A 14270-nucleotide genomic window follows, 5' to 3' on the forward strand; every position below is an offset into this window, starting at 1 on the left:
CCTAATTTCGGTCAAAATTTCTGCTTTGGTTACACAACATCGACACTAGAAATAAGTTTGCAACGTTGTTCAAGCGTAAAACGATTCATTTCGTACCGGGGAACTATGAAATTGACTTCCTGTCAAGATTTAATGGAAAAGAATGGTCACTGGCAAAACAACATTTCATTAAAAGAAACCACTACATGGACCAGCCTGTCAGAAGCGGGGTTGATTCGTCTTGGAGTGCGCCATTTTACTCGGCCAAAGGCCTGGTCTGGTCAAATCTCCATCCAGCGTATAAAGATACCGTTGTTTCGGCCGTTCTTTTGCTCGTTTCCCATCGGCTTTAATGTTCAAATGAATGAGGAAAGGATTTTTCGTCAGCACGAATTACACGGCAATACCATCGAAGACGTCTCTCACATTTTTCCAAAATCGGTGCATACCCACCCGCTGAAGGTCGCAATAAGGGTTCTCCATCTGCGGAGAACAAGTTTTTTAATTTTACGTACTAAGGGTATGAACCTTTATGTCGCTGAAAATATTAAAAATTAAAAATTTTACAGGAGTTTAAAACAAAATATTTCAATTTTCACCACTTTTTTCACTAATTATGCAAAAAAGGGCACATATTGTATTTAATACAGGGTACGGCAGCATAACTTCCTTTTTTAAAATGCGCGCCATTCAGTTAGTTGATATCATAGCGGAGCGCTGGTGGTCTCGTTCAAGAGGGGATACTGTAAAGTTTTGTCCCGACACGATTCAGTCGCCATCATGCGTTAGAATAGTGAGGAGCGTGCCTTTGCCGTTGAGGTTTACTTTTCAAGCGGATGTTCGGTTATTGCAACACAGTGTGCATTTCGGAATCGCTTTAATTTAGCCCTGTTGGCTCCCGTCCCAGGCCGCAAATCAATTGTTACATGGGTCACTACATTCAGACAAACTGCAAGTGCGACAAAAGGAAGAACTGGAGTCCCTCGGCCCGTTAGATCACCTGAGAACATTGAAGCAGTGAGAGCGTCAATGTTGCGATCGCCACGGCGTTCTGCGCGCAAACACGCATCTACCCTTGGACTATCCGATCGTTCTGTGAGAAGAATTCTTTGTGATGATCTTCATTTTCATCCCTATAAGATGGCGATAGTGCAAGAACTTTCAGAATCTTTTTATTTCAATTAGAGGCGATTTGGAATGGCCGGCACGCTCTCCCGATCTGTCCTCTTGTGATTTTTTTCTATGGGTTTTTTTGAAATCCCGTGTTTATGTGAACCGTCCAAGAACCCTACAAGATTTGAAGACCAACATCCAAGAAGAAATTGCCAACATAACACCTGCTATGTTAACAAAAGTCATGACAAACGCCAGAAATCGGTTTACGCAATGTACGGAGAATGGGGGACGTCACCTAACAGATTTGATCTTCAAAACAATGTAAATTAAAACATTAGACATGTACCTACATTATAAAAAATAAATAAATATTTTCCGATGCATACAATAGTTTTTATTGAGTTTTGAAAAAAGGAAGTTATGCTGCCGCACCCTGTATTTTATATTATGTCATATGTTGGTCCATATTCTTGGTAATTTTATAAAGAATCATACTTCCAAATTTCATAACGATCGATGCATTACTTTTTGAGCTACAATTCCCGCAAATGTCAAAAATTTCACTTTAAAAAAAAACGCGTTTGACAAAAAGAAATTCTTTGAAAAATCCCCTTTCGAATTCAACCAAATGTAGTTATAACAAATAAAAATGCACTTGTCGAAGCGACTGACAGGAAATTATAAATACGATATTTACGTAGCGCCACACTCTACTCCACTCGTTTAAGCTGGAGCCTGTGCACGATAATCGCTCGGTTCTACGATCGTAAAATCTAAAGCAACTCGAGCTTCGCTCTAAAAATTTCGCAGCGTATTCTGGGATGGTTAAACTAACGATCTATCCAATAAAAAAAGACGGTTTCGAAAACCTCCTTATGTGGCTTCCCCCCTTAATGGAGGTGCAGGCAATTGAAAAAAAATAAAGCAATGTGCTATTATTATCTTTATTTGAACAGATATCGAGATATACAGGGTATTTCGGAGCATAGGCATCGTGTAGCAGCTTTGTGATCTCTTTTAGAATTTTCGATTGGATGGGTTCTGAGAATGGGTTCCCGAAAGAAATAATCAATTTCCAGCCCCGTTCTTTTATTTTTTCGATTAAAATTTGCACCCCCATTTTGCATGTATGGGGACGTCGATATGTCGCCATTAAAGAGGGGCGACAATTGCATTGCTGAGTGCATGCCATGCAATAGGATTCACGCTTCCAAGGTGACCGACGAGTGGGACGTCCCAAAAACACTTGAGGCAAAACCGTGAAGAAGTACGAGCGTCTTGGGACGTCCTAGAGAAGTTGATGGGATTTCAGGTAACCGCGAACGATGGCGCGTAGGTCTGGTTGACGTTCTACACCCCACAGAGGGTAAATGGCAACCATATTTGCAGTCTTCGTATATGCGTATGGACCATAACCATAACCCATAACCCTCTCAGAGTGGTTTTCTGTGAAACAAAACCTTATTGAATTGGACGTCTGTCACACCCGATTTATTCCGATTGTCACGAAATTTGGTGAGAACGGGCGGTCTGTGCATCCCTTTTCATACAGCGGGTGGCATAATTTTGCACCGGGTTTAAGGGGGCTCTCCATATATGAGAATGGAGGTGTACATTTTTTTTTCGCATCAAATGGAAGGACTTTCTAAACTGATCCTATTTTTGATATTGGGTGTAACATAGGAGAGTAAGGAGTCAAAATGTGTGCCCAAAAAGTGTAGCAAGTCTAGTTCTCAAAACCCATTTAACCGAAAAATCTGAAAAAAAATCACAACAGTACATTCGTACAAAATCTGGGCCTCAAAATACATCCTATTCCGATATCTACTCAAACAAAATTAATAATAGTATATTACCATACTTTAGAAATTTGCTCCAAAACCCCCCTTAAGTACAAAATTTGGTACCATTATAAATAATAATGTAATACACAATTTTGGAAAATTTAAAAAAAAATCCAACTATTATTGACAAAGCTATAGAAGGTGAAGGTGAATTTATCGCTCTCTAGGACATTCATGGCCCCGTCATCATATAAAGTGAACCAATATGAATGGTGGAGTTGGAGCTTGGAAATACATATGTCAAGGAATATTTTGATTTTTTGGGTATGTACGAATCGGGAGACGTGCCTTGAAAGTGTCTCACACGAGATAAACCCAAAATCGTTATACCCGAAGCGTGGAGCTTACGGTGTTCCTACTTTTTAGATACTAACTGATCTATAATTATTGAATTTTTCACGTCATCCACGGTGGCCTTACTCAATTTCCTATCGACACCAGTGATTACTGCACATTAGATGGGGGCTGTTGTTGCACCTGTGACCGTGATTTATACTTTTGGTGTAAACCAGCCCTGGACTCTCCTTGGACCTAGAATGTCACGAGCGCGAACAATGTGAGTTTTAACGCAGCCTTCTTCTTCTTCTTAATCGCCCTGATAGCTGTATCCTTCGCCCCTCCTTTATCAACAGCACTACAACCGATATCTGGGGTAGTCCTGCCGTACTAACAAACTTTCATCGTTATAGAGGCTACGAAATCGTCCATCTTTATGTAGTGACCCAAAAATTTTTCTGAGGATTCTTCTTTCGAACGCGGTCAAGAGTTCGTAATTTACCTTGCGAAGAACCCAGATCTACGCGGAATAGGTACATGAGGACTGGCAAGACAATTGCCTAGAACAGTAAGAGCTTTGACTCTATGGGAAGGCGTTTTGAGTAGAACAGTTTTTAAGGTTTTGTGTAAAACAAAACCTTAATAAAACCAGTTTGCTGACTGTCAGTCTGTCTGTCCGACCGTCTGTCTGTCACACCATTTATCTCAAAAACAGTTACTCCTATTTATACGAAATTTGGTAGAAACTTGGAACTTGTGAATCCCACTGCATGCACTGAGTAACACAGTTCCACGTTGAATTTAAGCGGGGTACAAGCAAAAGGGGGGTGTAATTTATTTATTTTTTCACCGACCATAGTCGTGTAGGGCATCAAATGAAAGGTCTCGTGTAGTACTTTCCGAAACCGATATTAATTTTGGGATGGCTTAGTGATTGGAGCACTAGGATGTCGTATGAAAAGTTGCCGTTCAAACCTCACTGGTGGCAGTGGGATTTGTATCGCGACTTGACGTCGGATACCAGTCGACTCAGCTGTGAATGAGTACCTGAGGTAATAATCGCGGGTGAGTGCAGTGGTAACCATATTTAATCCTATAGTGTACTGTAATCCTGTAGTTCACCGTTACGGTCTTGAATGAAGTGATCCAACACACTTCAAGGATCTGATCGAATGTGATTGTCGCAATTATGATATTAGTTTTGGCATTGTTTGCAAAGGGGAGGAGTGCAAGGGTTCGAATCAGATACTTCAAGGACCCTTACTCAAAAACTACCCAACACAAATATCTGAAAAGAAATATGGTGGTCTATGCACATGGGGTCTAGACTTAAAAATACTCTCCAAGCCGATACATGTTTAAATAAAGCTAAGAATAGTATATTACCAAATTTTGTATAAGTATATTTCCTTGAAATTGACTGGGTACTCCCGGTAAGTTTGTCCTAGAATCATCAACTTGCAGTAATATAGACTTTGCTATAAAGCATAATAATACCAAGTTTAGTGAAAATGACACTATTACTAACAGAATTACAATAGCTCAAAGTTGTCACTTTTGTATAATTTTTTTGCATTCTAAGACTTTGTATGCCAGTATTATACTAAAGTTAATGGTCTGACGAACTAAATAAATAAAAATTACGAGCTAGGTACAAATGCCCACTTAAATACGCTTACATCAGAAATACACAAATCCTTTCATACCTGGAGCGCTTAGCTGCCGGTTTCCCGTCTTGTTTTAAAGAAAAATAAGGTCAGTTGGCTGCCAACAACTGTGCATGGATTTCACGTCGTAACTGTTATCGGTTGTGATTTCCGACCTCAGATTGGAGAAGTTATCAACGGTCCAAAAGTTGTAGTCTCCTATTTTTATTGTTCTCATTTGAGCAGTGCTGATGTTGTTGGTTTTTTGGGTTTTGGTATTGACGTTGCCACCATGTACTCCACCTTGCCTTCATTAATGTGTAGTTCAAGATCTCGTGCCGCCTGCTCAATCTGGATGAAGGTAGACTGTACATCTCGGTCTCGACAGTAATCCTGGTGTTTTTATCTAGTCACTCGTATAAATTTCATCAAGATATTGAACTCTCATGGCCGTGTACAGTTTTACCCTGATTATGCTGTCATAGGTGGCCGATGAAAAATGATGCAACTGATGGCATATTCCAACGTTGCTGGTTTGCTTGGAGTAATGCCTCTTTGGTATGGGCCGATGATGTTCTGGACTTGTGGGGTGAATTGCCCGGACTGTTTCTTCTATACTTGGTGGTGACAGTATTTGTCCGTCGTCTTCAGTTGGCGGGACTTCCAACTCGCCGATATTTTGACTGTGGAGTTCATCAAAGTACTGAACCAATTCTTCTAATATGCCGATATCCGAAATCAGATTTTCCTCTTTGTCTCGGGAGGATGAGCATCGAGGTGTATAACGCTGCATATTGCTAACTTATTGGTCAAACGCCTGGTGCTGTTGTTGCCTGTACTTCTTGAGTTCACAGACGGAGTCCGTGGTAGGCCTCTGCGCGTATGCGCTTGTGAAGGCCATCTGAGGAGGGAGACCAGAAGAATAACTTAGATAATAGTAATCGAGGGTTTTCATTTCATACCCGACGACTCTTTATGAATCAAAGCAAACAGCTTTGCATTTGTAACTAGCATCGCGAATAGATTAAGAATCCCAAAAAAGTGATAACTTTAATGTATTGTGTATGTGTATAAATTTATCGGTCAAGACACAACTGGGGGACAAGGCTCCCGTTTCTAGTCTAGAGCAGCTCCCTAGAGACCCGAGATCTTGACTGCCTCACAGAATAGTTCGAAGTGGTGTAGGCCATAAAGCGAAAATGTCAAGAGAACTAATGCCCGGATAAGGTATTCACTTCTGTGAATGGTCGAGACCAAAAATACGCTGTGGTCGAGCTTGCCAGGCAACATGTGTCGAAACTCCATAACAGCTAGAAAATCAAAATTAAATGGGTAGTATGCAGGGTACGAATGGGGATAACACGTCAACAAGGGACCCGACTGGAAAACGGTATTCCGCAGATGCAGTCAAGTACTATGAAAGTGAGAATTGCGTTCTCTATAAAAATCGTTACTTGTCTGGTGAAAGCGTTCGGGATGGTGTCCAGTCTTCGGGGAGAAACTTGAAAGGACAATAACGCGACTAGCATGCTCCGCATCCTACAAATTAACATGCACCGAAGTGTCGCCAATTGAGGCAATGCCCGATTTTCGACGCAGTCTGTATGTTGTGGACGATGTCGTTTCGGGCACGGAGGAGCGAATCTTGGTAGGAGATGAATTTAAGGCAAAGGTTCTGAAAAGAGGCATGCCTCACCCAGACTGCAGAGGAAAATGGAGCGTGAAAATGGAAATGAACCAAGAGTTTGTGAAGCTTTCATGCCGGAGGGGCCCCCGCTGCGGAGAGTTTTCTATGTACTAGCGGACGGCAGAGATTATCGAATTACGGAAGGAATGTCTTAAGCTCCGCCGATTGGCACAACGAATAAAGACACGCGCCATAGCCAGAGTATAGATTAGCAAAAAGGGGACTCCGTAGGGTGATAAATGCAAGCAAAGGTCGGGGTTAGCAGAACCTATAAAACGAGGTTAATGAGGACCCGTGGGGACTTGGCTATAAACTTGTCACCTGGAAAATTAATTACCGCATTGTACGGGCATTATTCTCCAGACATCCCGTCCGTGCTGATGCCAACAGTGCAGAAGGCATCAAGGACTACTCCTTTTCCGAAATGAGAGAGCTCAAAGAAACAGTGAAAAATAAATAAGGTTCCGACAACGGCCAAACTTGCTGCTCGGGGCGTTCAACGCTTGCCTGCAAAAGGGCATTTTTTAATCAGCAAAAGAAAATGAGACCCAGAGCGGCTGTATGCATAGAAACCGCTGTGTATGCTTGCCATGGCCGGAAAAGTGCTCGAAAATGTCATCAAGAGTAAACTTGCTGAAGCGATCCGTGCTGCCGGGAACTTACTCTAGAGACAGTTTGGGTTCAAAGCAGGAAGATTCAAGGCGGATGCTGTTATGGAAGTTGTGGATGCGACTCGAAGATGAGCTTCTTCGAGCAAATCTAAACAGCAGCGGACAGGGGTGCTCTTGGAGTCTCGGCCTGGAGTCGGTTAATGAACGTTGTGGGCCCTATATCTACCAGGAGATGTCTTCTTATGGAAACAATGCAGCCTGTTCTGCTCTTTGGCAAGGACGTGCATTGTAAGTGCTTTGCCCAAGTACAGAGACGGGGAGCTTTGCACTGTGTCAGAACCGGCCGTGATGGTGATCACGGGAGTGATCCCCTTGCCCTCCTTGCTAAGGATCGTAAAGCTACCTACAGCCGCAAGAGCGATGATTTACGAGAGGTGGTGCGCCCTTGAAGAAGGTCAACGCATAATTACTGAGTGCTAACTTTCTTGGCCAAATAAGTGGCTGAACCGAAAGTGGTGAGATTGATTATTTCCTTACTCAAATTATATATGGGCATGGAGATTTTCAGTCTTATTCGTAGAAATTTCGGAAAATACTATCTATTGATTGTGTCTTCTGTAATGGAATTACCTTTTTCTCTTGCGATAGGTGGGATGGTTTTCGTCAGCAACAAAATTGTCAGAGAGATGCTGAGGAACGCTAGCAGATGGGGTCGTGTTGCGTATTTCTCCTTATTGCGAATACGATTGGAGGGATCGGATGGCAACTGTCAACTCACTTCCTCCTCTCCCCTTCAGTTGGTGAAAGAAATTCCCTGACTTGAACGTTTTCTAAGTCGGGAGTGCGGGAGGGCTAGCCCGAAGTAATATATATATAGATGTTCAGCAGCCACTCACATTTCCCACCCATTTCCAAAAAAAATATAAATTTATAAATGACTGTAATATTCTACATGCAGAATCAACGAAGGAAGTTCAACCATACTTTGCAGAAAATACAGTGGTATCTTCGAATAGGGAATCATTGATTTTCCCCTCAGAAAAATTGTGTTGCATCTCGAACAAAAGCAATGCAAATATGGCGAAGTAATTTTCCAATAATTCAATTGAAAACCTTGGCAAACAACAAATTTATTATTTCACATCGTCAGCTGCATTACATACTCTCATCATCAACATTGTATTCCAACTACATATTCAGATGCATGTGCATAATGCGGACGCATATCGTGTGCAGACCGTATGACAGGAGCACATTGATAATACTTTGATAGATGGTCGGCCAAGCAAACTCACCAATTACGAAATAATTCTATCAATTATAACATTATTAAATTTTAATCAATGCTCAACATTTTCCGCAGGGAATATTTATAAATATTTCTACTGGAAATGAATTTGTATGGACAAAATATTTGATTGTTTGGCAGCGAATTCAGGCAATATATCCTGAACTCTCTGTTTTTCGGCTCTACAGGACAATTTAATAAACTTAGCGTTTAAGTATTGAATTGAATGAACTTAATTCGGTGATGTATCAGTAGCGGAAATACATAATATTATATATTGTAATAAAAATGAAAAGCCATGCAAGCGGGGTGGCAGAAATCAATGCATCAGGGTGGACACCAAAAATGGTCCAGCAACACTCAAGCATATACGTAGAGGCATCCACACATCAGTAAATAATGAGACTTTAATTGAGGGTAATGCCTTAAAGATATCAATTTGCAAATTTGTTGTTAGCACCTGCTATGAAATTACACTGATGAAATCTCTCTGCATTGCTTTCTGAAAATACCTGTCGTAAAACTATTTTAAACGGAGAAATTTTTATGCATTATTTGCGAATTGGCTTCGTTTTCTCCCTCTTGTGTTGCTCTATGCCTTCAATGTCTTTCGATAATTTAAATTAATACCAAATAGAGGAAGGGCAAGAAGTACGCTTCGGGCAAGAAAGGTTTTATTATTCCTTATGGGAGGTACTCTGGGTCCTATTTGAATATAACTAAAAATCCAATTGCTCACTGAAGCGCACTTGCGTTGCTACCTGGCTTCAGGATTACAACCGAGAACTATTTGATAAAACCCAGAAGTTCCTCATAGACCTCCATTTAAGTACTGACTATTTCGAGTAACGCTTAATGTAATTGGTACTTTTAGCATTACTGAATAAGTGAACTCCGTTTACAGTTAGCCAAAACATTTTCGTGTTTTTCATGGGTCCTCAGTGCAGTAAACTTCAGATGATTGGTGCAATGCTGACTTGATGTGGTGAGGTTCAGAAAGTTTTTTGTTCTTAACATTTTTTGAGCTTTTTTGTCAAACAAAACCTCATTAAAATCGGTTCCATATCTGTCTATCCATTTGTTAGTCACACCCGATTTACTCGGAAACGGCAGAACCAATGTTACGAAATTTGGTGAGAACATGTGGTCTGTGTCCTTCTAAATGCAGCGGATGGCGCCATTTAGCGTTGAATTTTAAGCTTTTTCACAGAACATGGTCATGTGGGGTATGACTAGATATTGAATGAAACATGAGGGAGATAGGGCTCAAAATGTGTGCCCCAAAAAGTGAAACAGATCTCGTTCTCAGAAACTATCCAACCGAAAAATGCGAAAAAAACACAATGATGCAACTATCTGAAATCTAGACTTCCCATTCCCATATCTGCACAAATTAAGTTAATAATAATATATTACCATGTTTTAGAAATTTACCGAAAACCCCCCTTAAGTTCATCCCAGGAGTACAGTGACATCAGAAACGTCGATAGTATAGGACATAATTCCGAAAAGTGTGAAGGCCCTCTGACTATTATTAACAAAGTTATAGAAGGTCAAAGTTTCGCATTTTAGGTAAATTTATGGCGCTCAAGACGTGTATGACGTTATCGTCATATAAAGTGAACTTATATGAACGACAGAGTCGACGGGGACGTTTTAGTTTTCTTATTTTGGCTTTTCCTTTAGTCATTTGCATTTCAGTGTCAATTACTCCAGGTAGGCATCTGTATATGTATATGCTAATAAAGCTTGTCATAACCAATATAATAGACATGTGTGTACCTGGTTACCAGCGGTTTTTAATTTACGTACGTAACATATGTATACACATATGTATGCTTTCGTGCATGGAGTAAAATGTAAATGCGTGAAGATGCGTTAGATCCATTTTGATACCCACATATTTATACATGCATCGTCATGCGGTAATAGAAAATGTTTGTTTATTTAGGGTGAATACATTGATTTGTATGTAAATATGTGTATTTAACGTTTGGAAAAATATGACGGAGTATTTTGTATTCCTCGCTATGTAAAAATGAAAAATCGTTCATAGAGATTTGAAATAATAAAAACTTGTTTTTCCTATTGGCTAGTGTTGATTTTTATTTGCAAATACCGATATTTCGGGAATCACTTGTTCCCTTCATCAGTGCTAGCAAGTCTGATCATCAGTGGGTTTATTATTACCGGTATTTGCAAATCAAAACACTAGGGAATAGGAAAAACAAGTTTTTATTGTTTCAAATAATGAATCGCTTGAAATACTGCGTAATTACACTCAGTTCATAGAGAGTATCTCACATAAGATGAACACAAAACCCTTATACTCGAAGCGCCCGGCTTCCTGTATCCCGACTAGTTTCCTATATTTTGCGATTTTAGGATGAATTTAAGGTTTCTAGTAAATTTACAAAGTACAGGTAATGTGCTATCATTAAATTTATTTGAAACGGTGTTGCTATCGGCTAGATGTTATGAAGACTTTCTTTGATTTTACCTTTCTTTCAATACCCCCAATGGCTACATTGGAAAAAAAAAATGTTACATCTCTTCTTTCCATGCAACGACTATCACATAAATTCCATATAAAATGTGTGGGATTCCTAGTTCCCACATGACCACTAAATTTTTGTTTCAAATCAAGTACAGTGTCTGATTTTTGTCCATCGGAAACTTCTGATATTACGATGTCCGAAAAGCTAACATTGACGCAGAAGCGTCTATCCTCGAGGGAAACAGGTTTCAATTTATTAATAGCTCTGTTCGTTGGCAAGTTGGTGATCAAAGGGTAGTATAGGTCCCAGGGCGAAACGTGGATTAGCACCGACGATGGAGCATAAAACCATCTTCACGTGGTGACCGCTGGTAGCTCTTTTGTAACGAAAAGCTGCAGACGGAGAAGGATGAAGGCGAGTCTCCCGCGCCTAAAAACGGGACAAATTGTACCAACTGGTCCTCCAGGTTGGGGGTTGGGTAGGGCTGACAAATCTACATGGAAAACCGATGTTACGGAGCCACGAAAGGAGCCTCGGACAGGATGGACTTTACAACGACGAACCCGGCAACGACAACGGATTAACAATTTGCGCATTTTCTCATGGAACGTGCGCTCCCTGTACAGAGATAAAGCTGATGAGCAGCTAGCCTGTCCCAATATAGGGCTGATATAACAGCGTTACAACAGATGCGATGGACAGGGACCGGTTTCCTGGAGAAGAGCCGCTACACCATATATTATAGCGGTCATCCAGTAAACCATGTGCTCGGAGTAGGTTTCTTAGTCAGCCAAAAAATGAAACCTGCTGTTATCGGCTTTGAAAACATAAGCGAACGGCTATGCATTCTGCGCTTGCGAGGCAAGTTTAGAAATATAAGCCTCATAAACCTTCACGCCCCTACAGAGGAGAATGCAGAGTCGGAGATGGATACCTTCTACGAGGCAGTAGAACGAACCCTCGAAGCCTGTCCCAGATATGATATTAAAATCATACTTGGGGATTTTAACAACCAAGTAGGGAAAGAGCCCGTATTCAGGCGATACGTTGGCTCCCATAGTTTACACGAAAAAACAAATGATAACGGACTGCGGACTATTCAATTAGCAGGGTCACAGGAAATGGTACCTGGTTTGCGCGGAAAGCGGTTCGTGGGCCTCTCCAGACGGGACCACTTTCAACCAAATTGACCATGTGTTAATAGAACGCCGCCACCTCTCAGCCTTGATGAATGTTAGAACGTATAGGGGGCCAATATAGACTCGGATCACTATCTCTTTGGCTCGTTGGCTCGAATAACAATACCACCTAGAATCCCCTCTGACAATCATCAATCATCCACAACATAACCCTCCGCGACACCTATAAGAGGGAAATGGATTCCGCAATAACTGCAGTCAACAGAGGACCTGGAGTTGAAGCATCAACAAATGAGCTTCACAATCACCTGAAGAATGTTATCATGGATACGGCCGCAAACATACTTGGCCCCAGCCGCAAAAGGAGTCGGAACGGTTGGTTTGACGATGAATGTAAGCTAGCAACGGAACGGAAGACTGCCGCAAAGAACGCGGGCACACGCAGAGACTTATCACGATCTCCATCGAGCGGAAAAAGGAAGCCTGGGAGAACCAACAAGTCTGTGAACTAGAAAAGTACAGGGAGCAACCGCACCAGGCGCGGAAGTTTTACCAACAAGTCAGCAGGATGAAGTCTTAGACACTTCGATGCTCATCCTGCCGAGACAAAGAGGGAAATCTGATTTCCGACAGAATGGGCATATTAGAGCAATAGGTTGAGTACTTTGATGAGCTACTGAACAACCAGAACATCGGCGAGTTGGAGGTTCCGGCAACTGAAAACGACGGACAATTGGTTAAATATGGAGACGACCAGTTGCACCAAGTGGTTCATCAACTTGTGCTCAAGGTATGGGACAGCGAATCAATGCCTGATGATTGGCAACGAGGCATTATCTGTCTCATACATAAAAAGGGAGATATCACACAGTGCAGCAATTATAGAGGTATTACGTTGCTGAATACCATCTTTAAGATATTCTCCGCTATCTTGCCAGGCCGGATAGCCCCATATGCCCAGAATATCATTGGCCCATACCAAAGAGGCTTCACTCCAGGCAAATCAGCAACAGATCAGATTTTCTCTGTGCGGCAAGCGATGGAAAAACTGTTGGAATATGGACAACAGTTGCACCGAAGACGAATCAACCAACAACATCAAACCGTACTGATCAAGTACGAAGAAGAATAAGGATAGGAGAATACAACTTTGAGACCGTTGACAATTTCTCTTATCTAGGGTCGAAAATCACAACCGATAACAGCTACGAAGATGATATCCGTGCACGCTTGTTGTCAGCCAACAGAGCCTATTTCAGCTTACAAAGACAGTTCCGCTCGATACGTCTCACCATAGGGTCAAAGCTCTTACTGTACAAGACTATGATCTTGCCAGTCCTCATGTATTCCTCGGAAACTTGGGTTGTTAGCAAGAAAAATTGCGAACTCTTGGCCGCGTTCGAGAGAAGAACCCTCCGAAGAATTTTTGGCCCTCTACATGAGGATGGACGATTCCGTAGCCTACACAATGACGAAATCTATGAGCGATACCATGACCGTCCGGTTGTGGATAAAATCCGGCTTAATAAGTTACGGTGAGCGGGTCACTTAATCCGTATGGATGAGGATGATCCCACCCGGAAAGTCTATAAGGGCAATATCTATGGAAGAAAAAGAAGACGAAGCAGACCCTGCCTAAGATGGAGGGATGGCGTAGGTCAGGACGCCAGACAGCTTTTAGGGATACCGAATTGGTGGACCTCGGCGCAAAACCGCGATGTTTGGAGTTCCTTATTAAGGCAGGCCTAGACCGGATACCGGTTGTTGCGTCGTTGATGGTGGTTAGTTGGCATCAAGGGTCATTCGGCATAGATTCTCCTTTTTAACATTTGCCCCATTTAGTAGCAGTCATCATAGGCTTGGTCCGGATGAGGTTGTGTGGCTTTAAAACCCCCATTTATTCGGTAAATTGACATCAACTTCAAAGTTCAAATAAACATTAACTAGTAGGTTCTCGTCAGTGGAAACTGCCTGAACTCACCACTGAATGTGCTTCTCTGATAATTTGTCTACAATATGTGCAATACCGTGTTGATCGTTTATTTCAGAATTTCGGATGTGAGCACATAAGTTAAGTCCGCTGTCCATGTACTGTTCGGCCTGCCTGTTACGCCGTAAGAGCCCACAATGCGCCTGCTCACCAGTGGAACTGAATGCACCGTCCATGTATTGGCAAACCGCGACAA

This window comes from Hermetia illucens, chromosome 3 (assembly GCF_905115235.1).
Source record: "Hermetia illucens chromosome 3, iHerIll2.2.curated.20191125, whole genome shotgun sequence".
NCBI classification, from domain to species: domain Eukaryota; kingdom Metazoa; phylum Arthropoda; class Insecta; order Diptera; family Stratiomyidae; genus Hermetia; species Hermetia illucens.